Source organism: Psammomys obesus, unplaced genomic scaffold, assembly GCF_907164565.1.
Source record: "Psammomys obesus unplaced genomic scaffold, mPsaObe1.curated_primary_1811, whole genome shotgun sequence".
Taxonomy (NCBI): domain Eukaryota; kingdom Metazoa; phylum Chordata; class Mammalia; order Rodentia; family Muridae; genus Psammomys; species Psammomys obesus.
Window position 1 is genome coordinate 3,733,621 of NW_026585797.1, and position 21,304 is coordinate 3,754,924.

Sequence of the window (21,304 nt, forward strand, 5' to 3'; positions counted from 1 at the left end):
TCCATTTTGTTTTGGCTTCTTGGCCAAAAATCAAGTATCCATAGGTGTGAAAATATACCTCTAGTTCTTCCATTTGATTCAATTGATCAGCCTGTCTGTTCTTATGCCAGTAGCATGCGTTGATAGTACTATTGCACTATAGTATAGCTTGAAAATCAGGAATGGAGGAATGGTGATACCTCCAGATTTTTTTCTTTTTTAATTTTACATGATTGTTTTAGCTATCGCCTGTTTTGTTTTTATTTTACTTTTCTTTCACATGAGGTTCAGTCTTGTTCTTTCAAGGTGTGTAAACATTTGTGTTGGAATTTTGATGGGAATGCCATTGAATCTGATGGTTTCTTTGGGTAAGATATTAATTTTTATTATGTTAATCCTACCAACCCATCTGCATGGGCAACCTGTCCATAGTATGATACGTTCTTCAATTTGTGCTTCAAAGAATTGAAGATTTTGTCATCCAGGTCTTTTATTTGCTTAGTTAGAGTTATACTAGGATACTTTTTATTATTTGTGGTTATTGTGAAGGGTTTTGTTTCCCTAATTTCTTTCTTATCCTGTTTATTTTTCATATATAGGATGGCTACTACTATTTTTAAATTATTTTTGTTTCCAGCCAGTTTGCTGAAGGTGTTTATCAGATGGAGGAGTTCTCTGGTAGAATTTTTTAGGGTCACTTATACATATCATTTAATCTGACTTTTTCCTCTTTTTTTTTTTTTTCATTTCGTATTGCCTTGCTCTATTTTGTTTGTCTTATTGCTCTTGCTAAAATTTTAAACACTATACTGGATAGCAACAGAGAGAATGGTCAGGCTTGCCTTGTTCCTGATTTTAGCATCTAATAAGATGATCATATGGGATTCCTTGTTTGTTTGTTTGTTTATATGGTGGATTTCATTGGTGTATTTTGTATGTTGAACCATCTTTGAATCTCTGGAATAAAACCTACTCATTCATGGTGTATGATGTTTTAGATGTGTTCTTGGATTCAGTTTGGGAGTGTTTTATTCAGTATGTACGTGCCAATGTTTGCAGGAGATATTGGTCTGAAATTCTTGATTGAGTCTTTGTGTGCTTTAGGTATTGTGGTGACAGTGCCCTCAAAATGATTTTTTTTTATTTTATTTTTTTCTATGAATTTGACTGTGTTCTTTCTTTTTCTATTTTGTGGAATAATTTCAGGAGTATTTATATTAGCTCTTCTTTAAAAGTCTGGTAGAATTAATTTCTAAAACAATCTGGTCCTGGACTTTTTTTCTTTTTTTTTTTTTTTTTTTTTTTTTGGTTGGGAGACTTTTAAGACTGCTTCTTAGTGGTTGTAGATTTATTTAGATTGTTTACCTGATCTTGATTTAGATTAATAAGTAGAATTTATCAAGAATATTTTCCATTTTGTTCATGCATACTATTTTATTAGTAGTTTACACATAACAAAATTAAAATAATTACACTAAAAGTAAGTAAATAAATATAAAGAAAATGCTCTCTTTAGTGTCTGAATTTAAATGATTTTCAGCTCTTCAAAATATGTTGATTAATTTTTTATCATTAAATAATTAGCTTATTTTAGTATATGTATTGATTTTAAGGTATTATGTTATACTTGTATACTTGAGTGTTCTATCTCTTCCAATTTCAGTTGGACAATTTCAATTCTTTTCAATTTTTTCTTTATTTTTTTAAATTTTAAATTTTTCATTTGTTACATTTTATTCACTTTGTATTTCAGCTGTAGCCACATCCCTCATCTCTTCCCAATCCCACCTATCCTCCCTCCCTCTTCTCCTTCCATGCTCCCCAATCCCCCAGCCTACTGATATGGGAGGTCCTGCTCCCCTTCCATCTGACCCTAGCCTATCAGGTCTCATCAGGACTGGCTGTGTTGTTTTCCTCTGTGGCCTGGTAAGGCTGCATTCCCAGGAAGAGGTGAACAAAGAGGCAGGCCCTGAGTTCAAATCAAAGACAGCCCCTGTTCCCCTTACTAGGGAACCCACTTGGAGATTGAATTGCCATGGGCTATATCTGAGCAGGGTGTCTAGGTTATATCAATGCATGGTCTTTGGTTGGAGTATTGGTTTCTGCAAAGACCTCTAGGCCCAGATTTCTTGGTTCAGTTTTGTATCTTACCATACTTTTATAAAATTTCCTGCACTTTACCCAAAGTTTGACTGTGATTCTCAGCATCTGCCTTGATACCCTGATGGGTAGAGTCTTTCAGAGGCCCTCTGTGATAGGCTCCTGTCCTGTTTCCTCTTCTCCTACTTCCAGTGTCTATCCCATTTGCATCTGATGACTATCCTCTGAATGAGGATTAAGCAACTTCTTTAGGGTCTTCCTTCTTGCTCAGCTTCTTTGGGTGTACACCCTTTAGTATGTTTATGTTATAATATATATATATATATATTATATATATAATATATATATATATTATAAGAGGTTATATACATATATATGTATATATATATATTATAAGAGGATATGTATATATATATATGTATATATCCTCTTATAAGTGAGTATATAGTTGTGTGTCTTTTTGTTTCTGGGTTGCCTCATTCAGTATGATCTTTTCTAGTTCCATCATTTACCTACAAATTTCATGATTTCCTTGTTTTTAATTGCTGAGCAGTATTCCATTGTATAAATGTACCATAACTCTTAAAAATCAAGATAATTTTCAAGAAGTGAAACATTTCTTGAAATTTACTCAGTATTATTCTGTTGTATCCAGAAAAATCTATATTAGTTTCATTAATGTTTTTGAAATATACTTTGTTTCATATCTGACTGTAGTCAAAATCATGAAAGAATAAACAATTTGGTGTTGAAAATTTATTCCCTGACATTTTTTTTTATTTCTTTAAAAAAAAACTCAGAATCTATCAAATATCATGTCATGAGACCAGTAAGTTTTCCCAATATTTGTAACCATGAAACTTCTGTCCATAACGAGAAAGAAAATAAGGCTAGCACCCTGCATTTCAAAACTAGAACTTATTTTTTTAATTTAATTTAATTTTATTAATTACACTTTATTCACTTTGTATCCCCCATAATCCCCTCCCTCCTCCCCTCCCAGTCCCATCATCCCTCCCCCTTCTTCACACATGCCTCTCCCCAAGTCCACTGATAGGGGAAGACCTCCTCTCCTTCCTTCTGATCTTAGTCTATCAGATCACATCACGAGTGGCTGCATTGTCATATTCTGTGGCCTGGTAAGGCTGCTCCCCCCTCAGGGGGAGGTGATCAAGCAGAAAGACACATGGTATATACTCACTCATATAGACACATAACATAGGATAAACCAGCTAAAATCTGTACATGTAAAGAAACTAATCAAGAGAGTGGACCCTGACTAAAATGTTCACTCTCCATTCCGAAAGGCAAAGAAGATGGACATCAGAAGAAGAAGAAAACAGGAAACAACCTAGAACTTATTTTTAATTAGAATTTATTTGGGTTTAAAAGTCATTAAAGTGAAAATTTCACAAAATTGGGGATTTTTTTTTAATTTGGGTTGTTTCACCCAATATTTCATTTTAAGTTTCATGTCTGACTTTGGAGATATGCATAGTTTTTTTCATTTTTCTTTATTGTTAACTATTATTGTCATATGTACGCTCATAAAGTATGTAAAAATAATACTGATATATATATATATATATATATTCATAACACACTAACACACACACATGACTCCTTGCTACTGGATAGCCAATAAAAAGTCTCATCCCTGAGAAAGAATGATTTCCCCCTTTTCAGCTTTCATTAATTGCCTTTAACTGTTTATGTCAGAGTGGGACCTTGTGATATTTTTTTCTTCCATGTTGAAATATCAACTGAGGTTTTTCTTCAGGTTTTGTTTAGATTACCATGTTGATGGCTGAGATTACATGGAATCAGGTTCCTTATTTTATGTAAAATAAACAATCTGACAGTAGATGTCTTGATCCAGTAGCTCCTGCACTCTTTCTACACCCTATTCTTTGATGTTCTCTGAGCCTTTAGGTGTAAGAGTTGTGTTTTAGAGGTATCAGTTGGTCTGGGCATTCTGCGGTCACTTGCCTTCTGCTAACTGACCAGTTGTGGCTTTCTTTAATGCTATCCACCTATTGAATAATAAAAGATTCTTTGATAAGAAGTGTGAAGTACACTTATTGAGTATATCTTTAAGTATTCAAAATGGAATTTGAAATTTTACTGAGTTAGTAAAGTGTCAATAGTATGTTCTCCTGTAGGTCTATTCCATGACCTCACTAGTTGTGGATAACTGTCTATGTTTATAGCATCATACATTAATTCTCCCTGATTGGATAGGCCGTATGACTAATTAAACATCTTTTAGTTACTTGCAAGATAAATGAGCCATTAATGAACCTTTGGGGGATATCTTGCTGTCCTAGTCATTATTGTGGTTTACAGGCATCATTTCCGAATAGGAAAATTGATTTTTTTCCCTCCCTTGATAGCTAAATCAGAATGGCTATGACCAAGGTGACAACTTTCAAAAAAATACTGGCAAAAGAATGTGAGGAGGTGAGAACCCTAATTAATTACTGATAGTATTGCACACTAGTGCAGCCACCCTGGAAATCAGTGTGAAACATCAAAAAAGAGAAAAATAAATCCACCATATGACAAAGATATACCACATCCTGACATATGCCCAAAAGACTATCATTCCTACTTCAAAAACATTTGTTCAGGTATTTTTTTTTAAATTGATGCTCATTTCATAATATCTAGTAAATAAAAAGAAGCTAAATATCCATATTTTTATGGGTGGACATATAAGACATAGATAATACATATTCACAATGGAATTCTGTTCATCTATAAAGACTAATGCAATTAGCAGGTAAATAGATTGACTAGAAAATGTTATTGTGTGGGACACCTACCCAGCCACAGATGTTTACCCTACAATTTGTATGCCATGCCTGCAAGGTGTACTGTGGTAAACATAAAGCAGGAATTGTGGGAGAAGCCAACCAAAGGCTGGTCCAACTTGAGACTCATGCCATGAGAGGGAACTCACCCTTACACTGCCTGGAGGGCCAGGAATCAGAAGCTGGATAGCCCAGTGACCTAGGATAGAAGCAAACATGAGTGGGTAAAAAAGTTAATGAAATGATTTCTAATGATATTCTGCTGTAATAATAGATTGGTCCCTAGCCTAATTGTCACCAGAGAGATTTCATCGAGTAACTGATGGAAACAGACACAGAGACAGAGTCAAACATTGGAGTGGGGGAAGAGTGGAGCTTGGGAAATCCTAGAAGGGAAGAAGGATTGTGGGAACCAGAAACATTAAGAAGGACACAACAAGAAAATAAGGAACCTGTTCGGGACTGACCTAAGCCCTGTTAGAATGTTACAGTTTTATAGCTTGATCTTCTTGTGGAACTTCTAACAGTGGGAACAGGAGCTGTCTCTAACTCTGTTGTTTGCCTTTGGAAGCCTTTTCTCCTACTAGATTCCTTTGTCTAGTCCTACTATCTCTAGGATACTGTTCATAAAACCACATTGGATTTTGTCAAAGGATTTCCTGAAACTATTGAATTGAACATGTGATTTTTCTAACTATATTGATAGGATTTATTATATTTATTTTTAAATTTCTTAATTTTATTTAAAGTAGATACTTATCTTATCCAATTTCCAGGCTAATAATCATAACATTTATTCAGAAGGACCTGTGTAGAATCATTCAGACCTCATGCTTACTGCTTCAGTCTCTGTGAACCAATGTAAACCCCATTTAGTTCATCCAATGAGCTATGTTCTCCTGGAGTTCTCTATCCTCTCGATAGTATTTCCATCTCTTCTTCATGAGGTTATCTGATCTCTGAGGGGAAGAACCCAGTAGAAGGCTCCAATTTAGACTCTTTATCCTTATACTGTCTGGCTGTGGGTCTTAATACCCATTGCCATCTGTTGCCAGAGGAAGCCTCTCTGATGATGACTGAACAAAGTACTAATCTATGAGTATAGCAGAATAACATAGGAGTCATTTAATTTTTTTTTTTTTTTTTACCAAGACTGTTTTGTTCTACCATAGGTCTTTGGCTATCCACTCGCCTTCTGCCTTCTCCTGTTTAAGGCCATCCAAACAGTCTGAGGCATAACCTGCCTCCTGGGAAGTCAGCCTCAAATTACATCAGACATTGGTCATTGGTTGGCATCTCACAAGTTCTGGGTCACCATTGGCCCAGCACATCTTGAAGGGAGGACACATTGTAGGTTGATGGTTTTGTGGCTAAATGGTGTTCATAGTTTTTTATTTCTGTAACCTAAAGAGTACCTTCTTAAAAAATGGGGAACAGAGCTAAAGAGAGAATTCTCTGCAGAGGAATATCGAATGGCAGAGAAGCACTTACAGAAATGCTCAACCTCATTAGCCATTAGGGAAATGCAAATCAAAACAACCCTGAGATTTCACCTTACACCCATCAGAATGGCCAAGATGAAAATCTCAAGGGACAACACATGCTGGAGAGGTTGTGGGAACCCTTCTCCACTGCTGGTGGGAATGTAAACTGGTACAACCACTCTGGAAATCAATCTGGCGCTTTCTCAGACAACTAGGAATAGCGCTTCCTCAAGATCCAGCCATACCACTCCTAGGCATATACCCAAAAGAGGTGCAAGTACACAAAAAGGACATTTGTTCAACCATATTTGTAGCAGCTTTATTTGTAATAGCCAGAAGCTGGAAAAAACCCAGATGCCCCTCAACTGAAGAATGGATGCAGAAACTGTGGTACATCTATACAATGGAGTATTACTCAGCAATGAAAAATAAGGAAATCATGAAATTTGCAGGTAAATGGTGGGACCTGGAAAGGATCATCCTGAGTGAGTTGACCCAGAAGCAAAAAGACAATCACAGTATATACTCACTCATATAAACATACAATATAGAATAAACCCACTAAAAGCTGTACATCTAAACAAACTAAGCAAAAGAGAGGACCCTAACTAAAATGTTCAATCCCCATCCTGAAAGGCAAAGAGGATGGACATCAGAAGAAAACGAAAATAGGAAACAACCTCGGGACCCGCTCCAGAGGGCCTCTGAAAGCCAGAAGAAAACAGGAAACAACCTTGAAACCTGCCACAGAGGGCCTCTGAAAGCTTCTGCAGTATAGACTGTCAAAATAGATGCTGAGCCTGATGGCCAACTGATGGGCAGAGTGAATAGAATTTTATGTAAGAATTGGGAAATAGTAAGAGCTGGAGGGGACGGGAACTCCACAAGCAGAGCAACAGAACAAGAAAATTTGAACACAGGGAACTTCCCAGAGACTCATACTCTAACCAAGGACTATTCATGGAGATGACCTGGAACCCCTGCACAGGTGTAGCCCATGGCAGTTCAGTGTCCAAGTGGGTTACATAGTAATGGGAAGAGGGACTGCCTCTGACATAATCTGATTGGCCTGCTCTTTGATCACTTCCCCCTGAGCGGGGAGCAGCCTTACCAGGCCACAGTAGAGGACAATGCAGCCACTTTTGATGAGAACTGATAGACTAAGATCAGAAAGAAGAGGAGAACCTCCCCTATCAGTGGACTTGGGGAGTGGCATGCATGCAGAAAGGGGAGGGAGGGTGGGATCGGCAGGGGAGGAGGGAGGGCCTTATGGGGGGATACAAAATGAATAAAGTGTAATTAATAAAAATAATAATAATAATAAAAGATTAAAAAAAAAAGAGTACCTTCTTGAGCCAAAGAGACTAGAATGCAGGGGTAAAGGCTTCAAGTCCACAGCAAGTCAACCTCTCTATATTCAACCAATAAAATATAGTTGTCCTCAACTATGGGAAGCCAATGTCAGTTTTCCTATTCTAGCATCAGCTTGTGTAGTTTAGGCCTCTCCATAGTACCTTCTTGGTCAAAAACTCAACAAAATATAACCTAGTCCCACCACTAGAAGCCTTGCCTGGAAGAAAAGATGGCCAGATCAGAATCTGTATCCTCTAATACTAGGAGGATTAAAATCCTGAAATTAAATGCAAACAACATAACAGAACAGAAACTTTAACACACATTAAAAGCAGTCATATGAAAAAAAAATTAACACTAACTTCCTACACTAAAAACAGTAGAATGAGCACAAATACATTCTTTAATGATACATGTCAAGAATTTGTATTATTTTTATCTCCTTAAGCACTAGAGATTGTTTTCTATTTCTTTTAAGAGTTCTCATCTTCTAGTCAAAAGGGATACATGGAATTATTTCAAGTTTTGTGAATTTGTTTTGTGCCCCAAGTTGTACTTTATTTTATCATTCAATTCCGATGTCTGTTTATTGTTTTGCCTACATGACCTATCAATTAGAGAAAGTGGGATTTTTAAATATATCACTACTACCGAGTAAGAGTTAATGTGTCTTTAATTCAAATTGTTTTTGTTTGTTTTTATGAAATTGTGTGTTCCAGAGATTGGTACACATATGTATAAAATTGTAATGTCTTCTTACTTAATATTTGTCTTGATTAGAATGAAATATCAACCTTTATTCCTTCTGATTAGTTTTCGTTTGGAGTGCGCCACTTGTTTGCTCCCTGCTCCTTTTGAGTTCAGCTACCTTCATCCACACCCTCACTTCACAGCGAGGCCAATCTAAAATGAATTTCTGACAGACAACAGAAAGATGGAATTTGTCCTTAATCCATTTAGCATGGCTGTGTACCTTAATTGACAGGTTTCGCCCAGTAACATTTAAAACTGTTATTGAAAGCTGTGTGTTAATTACAGTCATTTATTATATTTTTCTATTTATTTGCTTATATGTTGCTGTTAGTGATCTTCGGTGTACGTTGTATTTTAATATTATAGCTTCATTTTTTCTCGGTATGTTCATCTAATTTGCTCTGATGGTATTTTAGACCTTGAAGTACACTGCTTCAGATTCTTCTTCCCTTGAAAAGTTGCACTGAAAAAATAGCTATTATATTGACGTGTTTTCCAATATATGTGAATTGTGACTTTTTTTCTCATTCAATTCTCAATACCATTTCTTTCTTTGGGATACGTACTGTTTTATCTATACTGTGCAACCGGAATTTATTCTCATGCCATGTCTATTTGATATTCTATGTCCTTCTTGTATGTGTACAACCTTTTTTCTGTAAAAGTAATTTTTATTCACTAGATGCAGTTGTCATCTTGGAGTCTTACTGCTGAATAACCTTTTCTAGCTTTTTCTCAATTCTGGCTGGCTGGTACAACTCAGCTGTTCTGGCTCAAACTCCTCTCCAAGATGACTAATTCAAACTGGTTTCTCTCACTTCTGACTGAATTACTCTGCTGTTCTTCAAACTAACGCTAGTAATAAGTTCTATTATTCAGGCTCCTTCTCATTTTCTGGCACATTCTGTCTTCACCTGTGTCTATTTTGCTCTTTCTGCAACCTATCTCTGTAAAACTATACTGGTAAAAACTGCCTCTCAACTCCACAAACTGAATTGCCACCAACTGAACTGTCATGAGCTCAACTCCACTGCTTTGCCTCTCAACTGATTACCAAATCTCTGAACTGACTTTCCCAACAATTGGTACTTCCTTTCTGTTCTGTCTTCTGGAGTGAATTCTCTGTTGTACTCTACTGAATCATCTTCTTTACTCTCTCTACTGTACCCTATTCTAGCGTACTGCTCTTAAGTAGCTTCTCTTTCCTGTCTGTTCTCAACATATTTGGGTATACCTTATCTCTAACTCATTCTGTCAAATCTTTTCTCTGACTCATCACTTTATCTTCCCTCCTTTTAGACATCACTTTCACACATGGGTGCTTCCTTCCACAAACTAACTTTGATTTCATTGTTTAGGATTGAAGGTGTGCACTAAGGGCACGTCTGCATTCCATTCAGATCACATAGACATAGAAGTTTTTTGGATGTGGTCAGAGCAGCCATGGTGGTGGATTAAAATTTATCTACATTTTTCTGTCTTTCATTAGAGGAAGTTTATTTGTTTGATACCATCAAGGATATGTCCTATTAACTAGGATTTGACTCCTTCCTCTCTAAAGAATTGCTCTTTTTATGCTGTGACATGATCTTGCATGTTCATTTAGTTTTTTTTTTCTTTTTAATTTTGATGTTTTCTGTTTTTGTGATCCAGTTCTCACATTACTCCTTTTCTACTTGATTTACTCTTCTTGATAGGGTTTTGTTTGGGATTTCTAATTGGGTTATTGAGTTTTGGCATTCAATCTTCATTTCATCTTGTGTTGCCATTAATATTTCTCTTTACAAAATTCAATTATCAAGTTCCAGATTCATTTTTCATTTTATTCAGTCACATATTTGTGTTTTCTTTGAGTAGTCGATAATTTCAGCATAGTTTTTATGTGGAGTTCCTGAGGCTCCACCGTTAGCTATTGAAAATTGCTATTCACATCTGATAGTTGCTCTGGAAGGGAGCATAATGTATCTATGGGAAGAGTATATGCATGTCACCTGTGCACATGTATTCAGCACTACTGGGGCTCAGTGAGTTATTAAAAAGTAAGGAGGGAAAAAAGACGAGAAACAGTTCTCTTCTTGTCTGTGGAACTCGTTGTAGATGATCACAGTACAGTGTGTATATTTACTAACTAATTAAAGTAGAAGAACTACACATAGATATTTTAAAAATAAAAACATTAAAACAAAATAAAACAGTTTTGTAAACAACAATCAAAATACCTAGGAGTAGTATAGCTGGCTCTTGAGGAAATGATATTCTTAGGCACATATTACCCAAAAGAGGCTCAAGTACACAATAAGGACATTTGCTCAACCATGTTTGTAGCAGCTTTATTTGTAATAGTCAGAAGCTGGAAAAAGCCCAGATGCCCCTCAACTGAAGAATGGATGCAGAAACTGTGGTACATCTATACAATGGAGTATTACTCAGCAATAAAAAACAAGAAAATCATGAAATTCAAAGGTAAATGGTGGGATCTGGAAAAGATCATCCTGAGTGAGCTATCCCAGAAGCAGAAAGACACACATGGTATATACTCACTCATATAGACATATAATATAGGATAAACCTACTAAAATCTGTACACCTACAGAAACTAATCAAGAGGGTGGACTCTTCCTAAAATGCTCAATCCCTATCCAGAAAGGCAAAGAAGATGGGCATCACAAGAAGGTAAAAAGAGGGAACAAGTCAGGAGCTTGACACAGAGGATCTCTGAAAAGCTCTGCCCTGCAGACTATCAATGCAGATGCTGAGACTTATGAGCAACCTTTGGGCAGAGTAAAGGGAATCTTAGGAAACAAGTGGGAAACAGTAAGGTCTGGAGAGGATAGGAACTCTACAAGGAGAGCAACAGAACCACAAAATCTGAGCACAGGGGTCTTCCCTGAGACTGATACTCAAACCATGGACTGTGCATGGAGATAACCTAAGATCCCTGCACAAATGTAGCCCATGGCAGTTCAGTATCCAAGTGGGTTCCATTGTAACAGGAACAGGGACTGTCTCTGACATGAACTGATTGGCCTGCTCTTTGATCACCTCCCCCTGAGGGAGAAGCAGCATTACCAGGCCACAGAAGAAGACAATGCAGCCACTCCTGCTGATATCTAAATGACTAGGATCAGATGGAAGGAAAGAAGACATCCCCTATCAGTAGAATTGGGGAGGGGCATGCATGCAGAAGGAGGAAGGGGGGTGGGACTGGGAGGAGAGGAGGGAGAGGCTTATGAGAGGATACAAAGTGAATAAAGTGTAAAATAATAATAATAATAATAATAATAATAATAATAATAATAATTTCCAGAAACATTTTTTCTTTCTAATTTCATTTATTTGATAGTGGAGGTCCTCTTCTCCTTCCTTCTAATCTTAATCTATCAGATCACATCCAGAGTGGCTGCATTGTCATCTTCTGTGGCCTGGTAAGACTGCTCAGCCCTCAGGGGGAGGTGATCAAAGAGCAGGCCTAGCAGATTGTGTCAGAGGCAGTCCCTCTTCCCATTACTATGTAACCCACTTAGACACTAAACTGCCATGGATTACATCTGCGTGGAGGTTCTAGGTTATCTCCATGCCTGGTACTTGGTTGGAGTTTGGTTCTCTGGGAAGACCCTTGTATTCAGATTTGCTAGTTCTGTTGCTCTCCTTCTGGTGTTCCTGTCCTCTCCATAACCTACTATTTCCCACTTCTTACTTAAGATTCCATGCACTCTGCCCAACACTTGGTCATAAATTCTCAGCCTCTTTGATAGTCTGCAGGGCAGAGCCTTTCAGAGGCCCTCTGTGTCAGGTTCCTAGATTGTTTCCTGCTTTCTTCTTCTTCTGATGTCTATCCTCTTTGCCTTTCATGATGGGGATTGTGTGTGTTAATCAGAGTCCTCTCTCTTGATTAGTTTCTTTACATGGACAGATTTTAGATTTATCCTATCAGTGTATATGAGTGAGTATATACCATGTGTGTCTTTCTGCTTCTGGGACAGCTCACTCAGGATGATCATTTCCAGGTCTCAACATTTACCTGCAAATTGTATGATTTCCTTATTTTTCATTGCAGAGTAATACTCCATTGTGTAGATGTACCACAATTTCTGCATCCACTCTTCAGTTGAGGGGCATCTGGGCTGTTTCCAGCTCCTGGCTATTACAAATAAGGCTGATACAAACATGGCTGAGTAAATGTCCGTATTGTGCACTTGAGCCTCTTTTGGATATATGCCTAGGAGTGGTATGGCTGGATCTTGAAGAAGCACTATTCTTAGGTGTCTGAGAACGTGCCAGATTGATTTCCAGAGTGGTTGTACAAGTTTACATTCCAACCAGCAGTGGAGGAGGGCTCCCCTTTCTCCACAAAGTCTGCAACATGTATTGTCACTTGAATTTTTCATCTGGGCCATTCTGATCAGTGCAAGGTGAAATCTCAGGGTTGATTTGCATTTCCCTAATGGCTACTGAGGTTGAGCATTTCTTCAAGTGTTTCTCTGCCATTCTATATTCCTCTAAAGAGAATTCTCATTTAGCACTGTTCCCTATTTATTAATTGGTTTGCTGCTTTTCAGGTTCGTTAGTTCTTTATATATGCTGGATATTAGCCCTCTGTCAGATAAAGGGTTAGTGAAGATTCTTTCCCAATCTGTAGGCAGTCGTTTTGTTTTGATGATGCTGTCCTTTGATTTGCAGAAGCTTTTCAGTTTCATGAGGTCCCACTTGATCTTAGAGCCTGTGCTGTTGGTTTTCAGTTCAGGAAGTTGTCCCCTATGCCAATGAGTTCTAGGGTATTCCCCACTTTTTTTTTCTAGCCGATTTAATGTATCTGGTTTTATGTTGAGGTCTTTGATCCACTTGGAGTTCAGTTTTGTGCAGGGTGATAAGTATGGATCTATTTTCATTTTTCTGCATGTACACATCCAGTTGGACCAGCACCATTGGTTGAAGGTGCTATCTTTTTTCCAATGTATGGTTTTGGCATCTTTGTCAAAGTTCAGGTATCCATAAGTGTGTGGGTTTATTTTTGGGTCTTCTGTTCGGTTCCATTGATCCAACATTCTGTTTCTATGCAGTACCATGCAGTTTTTATAACTGTTGCTCTATAGTACAGCTTAAGATCAGGGACAGAGATACCTCCAGAAGATCTTTTATTGTAGAGGATTGTTTTAGCAATTCTGAGTTTCTTGTTATTCCGTACGAAATTGAGAATTATTCTTTCCAGTTCTGTAAAGAATTGTGTTGGCAATTTGATGGGAATTTCATTAAATCTGTAGATTGCTTTTGGTAAGATGGCCATTTTTACTATGTTAATCCTGCCAAGCCATGAGCATGGGAGATCTTTCCCATCTTCTCATGTTTTCCTCTAAGTCTTTCTTCAGAGACTTGAATTTTTTTTCATACAAGTCTTTGACTTGCTTGGTTAGGGTTATACCAAGGTACTTTATGTCATTTGTAGCTATTGTGGAGGGTGTTGTTCCCTCATTTCTTTCTCAGCCCTTTTGTCTTTTGTATTCAGGAGTGCTACTGATTTTTTTGAGTTAATTTTATATCTGGCCACTTTGCTGAAAGTATTTATCAGCTGTAGGAGTTCCCTGGTAGAGTTTTTGGGGTCGCTCACGTATACTATCATATCATCTGCAAATAGTGATAATTTGACTTCTTCCTTTCCAATCTGTATCCCCTTGATCTCCTTCAACTGTCTTATTGCTCTAGCAAGGACTTCCAGAACTATGCTGAAGAGATATGGAGAAAGTAGGCAGCCTTGTCTTGTCCCTGATTTCAGTGGGATTGCTTTAAGTTTCTCTTCGTTCAGTTTGATGTTGGCTATGGGCTTGTTGTATATCGCCTTTATTATGTTGGGATATGTGCCTTGTATCCCTGATCTCTCAAATACTTTAAAAATGAATAGATGTTGGATTTTGTCAAATGCTTTTTCAGCATCTAGAGAGATTATCATGCATTTTTTTTTCTTTCAGTTTCTTAATATGATGGATCACATTGATGGATTTCCATATATTGAACCACCCCTGCAAACCTGGGATGAAGCCTACTTGGTCATAGTGGATAGTATCTTTGATGTGTTTTTGTATTCTGTTTGCAAGTATTTTGTTGAGTATTTTTGCATCAATGTTCATAAGGTAGATTGGCCTGAAATTCTCTTTCTTTGTTGAGTCTTTGTGAGGTTTAGGTACCAAGGTCCATTTGATTCATGACCTCTGTTAGAGACATTGTTTCTTTGTTTAATTTCTGTTTTGTTGACCTGTCCTTTGTTGAGAGCTGGGTGTTGAAGTCTCCCACTATTAATGTGTGGGGATCTATATGTGGTTTAAGTTTTATCAATGTTTCTTTACAAATGTCGGTGCTCTTATATTTGGGCATAGATGTTCAGGATTGTCATGTCTTCCTAGTGGAATTTTCCCTTGATGAGTATGAAGTGTCCTTCCCCATCTCTTTTTATTAATTTTGGTTGAAAGTCTATTTTATCAGATATTAGAATGGCTACTCCTGCTTGCTTCTTGGGTCCATTTGCTTGGAAAGCCGTTTTCCAACCCTTTACCCTCAGGTAATGTCTATCTTTGTGCCTTAGGTGTGTTTCTTGTATGCAACAGATTGCTGGGTTTCGTTTACATATCCATTCTGTTAGTATGTGTCTTTTTATTGGAAAGTTGAGTTCATTGGGTTGAGAGAGTTTAATGACCAGTGGCTGTTAGATCCTTTGATTTTGATGTTGGCTGTGGTCATAAGGTTGTGTGCTTGGTTGCTTTTTGTTTTACTGTAGTAAGGTGAATTATTTCCTGTGTTTTCTTGAAAGTAGTTAATTTTCTTGGGTTGTATTTTCCCTTCCATTGTCTTCCATAATGGTGGATTTGTGTGTAGGTATTGTTGAAATTTTTTTTTGTCATTGAATATCTTGTCTTCTCCATCTATGTGGACTGAGAGTTTTGTGGGGTATAGTAGCCTGGGCTGACATCTGTGTTCTCTTAGGGTCTACATGATATCTGTCCAGTTCCTTCTGGCTTTCATAGTCTCTGTTGAAAAGTCAGGTTTGATTCTAATAGGTTTGCCATTATATGTTACTTCGCCTTTTTCCCTTGCAGCTTTTAGTATTTTTTCTTTGTTCTGTATACTTACTGTCTTGATTATTATGTGACGGGAGGATTTTCTTTTCTGGTCAAATTTGTTAGGTGTTCTGTAGGCCTCTTATATTCTTATTGGCCTCTCCTTTAACTTGGGGAAATTTACTTCAATTATTTTGTTGAAAATATTTTCTGGGCCTTGGAGAAGGGAATCTTCTTTTTCCTCTATACCTATTATTCTTAGGTTTTGTCTTTTCATTTTGTCTTGGATTTCTTGAACGGTCTGTGTCAGGAATTTTTTGGATTTAACATTTTCTTTGACAGATACATCGATTTCTTCCATTGTATCTTCTACACCTGAGATTCTTTCTTCCATCTCTTGTAGTCTGTTGGTTATGCTTACCTCTGGAGTTCCTCTTTTCTTTCCTAAATTCTTCCTCTCCATTATTTCCTCTATTTGTATTTTCTTTAATTTTCCACTTCTATCTTCAGATCTTGAGTTGTTTTGTTTTCTTCCTTCACCTGTCTGATTTCTTTTTTTTCAGTGATTTAATTATTTCCTCTTGTAAGGCAGCAAACTGTCTGGCTGCATCTTCCCGTATTTCTTCATGGATGGCTATAATCTGCTTCTCTTTAACTTCCTCCATTTCTTTATGGATAGCCATAATCTGTTTGGTTTTATCTTCCTCTAATTCTTTACGTATTTTATTTGTTTCCTCTATTATCCTCTTCATCAGCATAGATGTAAGGTCATCTTCTTGATTTTCTATTATGCTGGGGTGTCCAGGGCTGCTCTCCCCTGGATGGCTGGGTTCTGGAGATGCCATATTGCTCTGTCTTTTGTTGGTTGGGCTTTCATGCTGACCTCTATCCATTGGGCTGTTTTAGGTGTTGGCTGTTAGTGTTTGTGCTTCCTGGAGTCCTGAGGTAGGGAGAATCCCCTTGGCAGGAAGATGCTTTTTCCTGAAGTAGGCCTCCTCTGCTTTTTGGGTATGGTCACTGTATGGCCAGTGTTTCTCAGGAATTGCCACAGGTATATAGTCCTGAGTAGTAGCTGTGGTCCTTGTTAATTAGGGGGGCTCTCCTCTCACCCGTAGAAGTTCTCAAGACAGTTGCCCCACTGCTGGGTTTCTCGTTCTGAATTTAGTGAGCTGCTATTTTTGTTGTTGTTACACTGTTTTCCAGTTACAGCCCTCTTGAAGATCCTGCTGATTCCCTAGCTTTGGGGTTTTCTCCCAACAGGGAAACTCAGTCTGGTATCCTGGGGCACACAGTTCTTTTTGGAAAGGTGAGAGGCACACCCAGCAAGTTTCTGGGCCAGGGGTTGAGTGCTCTGCTCTGGGCCTGGAGAATGTGTGCTTAGGTTGAGTTGGAACCTGGGGGTGCCACTCTGGTCTGGATTCTGTGCACACCTCTCTAGGCTGGCAAAGGAGGGCTCCTCTCTGGTCTAGAGGCTGGGTGACTTACTGTGGGTCAGAAGCTGTGTGTCCCTGTCTGGGATGGCGGCTGCGGGTGCTGCTCTGGTCTGGATGCTTGGGACCATCATTCTGTCTGGGATGGTGAGTAGAACCCAACCCGCAGGCACAGACGCGTTTGGCTCTGCCTTTCTGGCCTTTGGGAGTCTAGCCGTCTGCCTAAACTGGGAAATTTTCTGTAGACCTTTTCGGAGTGGGGGTGTCAGCTGAGTGTTCTGAGATCAGACCAGCCAATTCCATCCTTGTGAGTTTGCACCCAACAGTGAAACTCAGTCTCTGGTGCCCTGGGGCCCACAGTTCTATCTGAGGCAGTGAATCAGGCGCACAGGCAGGGCTCTGTGCCGGAGCCTGGGTCCCCGGCTCTGGCTCCGGGCTGGCTCCTGGGGCGCCTGCGGAACCCAAGTCTTTTCCAGGGGATGTCTGGGTGACCTAAGGTCAGTCCCAATCGTTTCCTACACCGTGGGGTTATCTCTCGACTAGAGATTCCAGTCTCTGATGATGTGGTGTGCACAGTTCAGTCTGAGACTGTGACCAGAACACACTGGCGTGTGACTCTGGGCTGGCGACCAAGCATCCGGCGGAACCTGGATCTCTTCCACGGTTTAGCCAGGTGAGTTAAAGGCTGATTGAATCCCCCACCGTGGGGTATCCTCTCACCTGGGAAACACAATCACTTATGTTTTATGGGCGCGAGTTCTGATTGCTGGTAACTGTGCCGATCCTGCTGTGCTGCTGGTCAGAATGAGAGTCCTCCAGGTTCCGTCATCTTGCCCTGCCCTGTTTCTGGAAATTTAAAAATTATGATAATGGTACTCATTTCTTACTTGCAGAGTTGAGCCAATGCGTGTAGGGACATTTGCATACTACAAGCAGTAGTGCTGTAAGAGTTAGGAGACCCAACGCATTTTTACCCCGGATCTCTCTACTTGCTGTAGATGCTGGATACAGGGCTGTGGGATTTGCTGGTTTATCTGCTGCATTTTGATCTTGATTTGGTCATATCAGATCTTTGCTTGTTATGCTTGGATTCTTCCCTACTGAAATAAAAAAAAAAAAAGTCTCTGTGTTATTACATTTGGGGCTTATTTTTATTTTATAAGAACTCACAGGTAAGAGATTATAAGTGGTTTAGGGATTTTAAAGACTGCTGGCCTCTTTTCTGCATAATTACCCATATGTTCATGAGCCCATGTACATAAGAGTGGAAAGTAATTCTTTCAAAGTGATGTGTGGATATCAAATTGACAGTGGCTGAGTTGTGATGGTTAATGATCATTGCCAATTTGTCATGATCTGGAATCACCAATAAGACAAGGTTCCAGCAACTTGTAAGGTACAATTGGCACTCCAGCTATACCTGTGAGGGGTTATGCTAACTTGGTTAATTAAGATGGAAGATGGTAAAAGTAAGCAGAACTTTTACCTGGGCTTATGTCTTTGATGGGAGAATATTGTCTGAGCCCAAGCATTCACTCCTCTGTGTTTCCTGACCAGAGATACTTCATTTTCCCCAATTAAGAAAATGTTGACTATATAACTTTTATTGTATTGAGGTATGTCTGTCCTAGCTTTGAGTTTCTTCAGGACTGTAATCATGAAGGTATGTTGAATTTTATAGGATACCTTTTTATACATCAATTGAAATGTCATATGATTTCTATTTATAAATCTGATAGTGCAGTATATTTATTGCTCTACATATATTTAATTCATCCATAGTCCCTTGATGAAATTCACTTGATCATGCTTTATGACTTTCCTGATATGATACTGAATTCAGTAGTTTGCAAGGTTTTTTATTTTTTTTTCTTTTTTGAGAATTTTTGCAACTAAGTTCACTGTGGAAAATTTTTCTTGACTTCTTTTATTATAGTTATATTTTATCTGGATTAATTCTGAGCATAATATAGACTTTGAAGAACTAATTTGGAAGTATCAGGATCAGATTTCCCTAAAAATTTGGTAGACTTTTGCAGTCAGTTCATCTACTCCTGGAATTTATTTTATTTTATTTCGAGTTTTAAGGAGGGGGAATTTTAAAAATATGGTGTCTGTCTCATTTCTTGTTATGTGTTTGTTTAAATAATTTATATGTTTTGATTTAATTTCATTTCATCATGTGTCTTAAAAATAATTCTCTAATAGAAGGTTTTCTAGAGTTGTTGAATGAAAATTTGAAAGTGTAAGTGTATTGCATAATGATATTTAGTATTTCATTTGAGTCTGTAATAAACCACACATTTTGTTTCTAATTTTAATCAATCCTATCTTTTCTCTCTTTCCTTTTATAGTTTGGCTGGGAATTTATCAGTCTCCTTAATCTTTTCAAAGAATGATCATTTTTGAGTAATTATATTGGTCTATTTCATTAATATGTGCATTGATTTTTATTATCTCCAGTTATCTTTAACCATATCTGAAATCTGTGGTTAGCTCCAGTTCATTTTTTATAAGGCCTACAGGTGTTTAATTATATCATTTATTTGAAATCTTTTTTATTTTATTTTTAATTAGATTTGTTCTTTGATTGTTTCATTCGTTTATATAATTAATTCTGATAGATTTTACCCTCTACACTCTCCTATATCCTATTTACTCTTATAAATCTCCTTTCTTACTAAAATTCACTTTTCCTTGTCCACAGCTTTGCTTTGTTCTGTGTTTAACCAGGGCCATCTTTGTGACCATGAATTTCTACCTATCTATGGGTATCTGTCTGAGTGACTTCCTGGTTAGACTATTACTGAACAAGTGACTCTATCAGAATTTTAGTGTTTCATAATTCAGCAGTGACTAGTATTGCTCCATGAACTCGTCTCCCATCTATGACTGATTATTGACAGGATCATTCTTTTTTTGTTTTTTAAGATTTTTTTTTCTTACAATTATGAGTTCTCTGCATGTACACTTGCATACCAGGAAAGGACATCAAATTCCAGTATAAATGGTTGTGAGCCACTATGTGGTAGCTGGGAATTGAACTCAGGACCTCTACAAATGCAGACAGTGCTTTAACTGCTGATCATTCTTGTACAAAACTACTGTGAGCCTCAGAGGCTGAGTTCAAGATTGAATTTGGCTGTGCAGTGCCTGAAAGGTATAATTTCACAACCATTCTTCCTATCTTCTAGCTCTTACATTCTTTCTTCCTCATTTTCTATATTTTCTCCAGATCTTAGAGTGGGGTCATATAAATCTCTGATTTCACACTAAGCATTCAGTTGTCACCTATTTACAGTACCGTGAGCAGTCCTAAGTGTTTTCATCATTGCAAAGAGGAACTTCTTTGATAGGTGGAGTAATCTTGTCTGTAAATATAGACAGATTCCAAAGACAGTTTGATACAATTGTGGTTTAATGAATAACAATAGTAAACCTCCATTTCACCATATGACTTTCACATTGACATAATAAATGGATTCTGTCCTGTAAAGTGATTCTTAAACTGAATTGCTTACCACACAATAGTTGTGCTGTTATTACACAAGTAGGCACATGTTTCCTGGAAGTTTGATATGATCTTTTACTGCTTTCAAAGCTGGGTGAGGCAATTAGTGCCTTTCCTCCTCCGACATCTTGCACAACACCTCAGAAATTATGAAAACCAGACATCAGAGAGGAATTGTTCAGCTCATGCTTGAGTTTCCATAACTTACAACCAAGCTATGTGGTATCTTCAGCAGGGTAAGATTATGCTATCCCATTATATTGGGTAATCAAGAGAAACACTTACATTCTGTATTATTTTGGATACTTCTGTGGAATCCCTTACCAACAACTCCTGTGAAAGTATATCATACCTGACAATGAGATTTTATTTACTAATTCACTGTTATTAGGGACAGAATTATATATCCATGCAGGATATCCGCCCTTTAAATCTAGAATTAAAATTGTTTATTAACTTGGTTGAAGTACAAAACATTTCATGACCAAAAATATGGTTCCACACTCATGAACCCACAAACCCCATCAAATGAATTCAGTAGGTATCAATATTTTTTAAAAGAGAGAGGGAGGGAAATGTGCTGATGATCATTGGACAGGAATTAGAAAAGAGGAAAGGGGGAATGGATTGGACCTAAGCACATTTTCTGTTATTTAAAAATTAAAATATTTTATTTAAAATCTACTACATTTTAATTATTTCATATTTGGAAGAGTTTAGTTGGCACTGCAGCCAGTGCTGCTCATCTCACCTACTTCCCCGCTTATTTCTCTTCCAGGGTCACTGCTCTCTATTCCCTTTACCTAAGTTCTTCCAGCCCCATGACCTTAAGGCA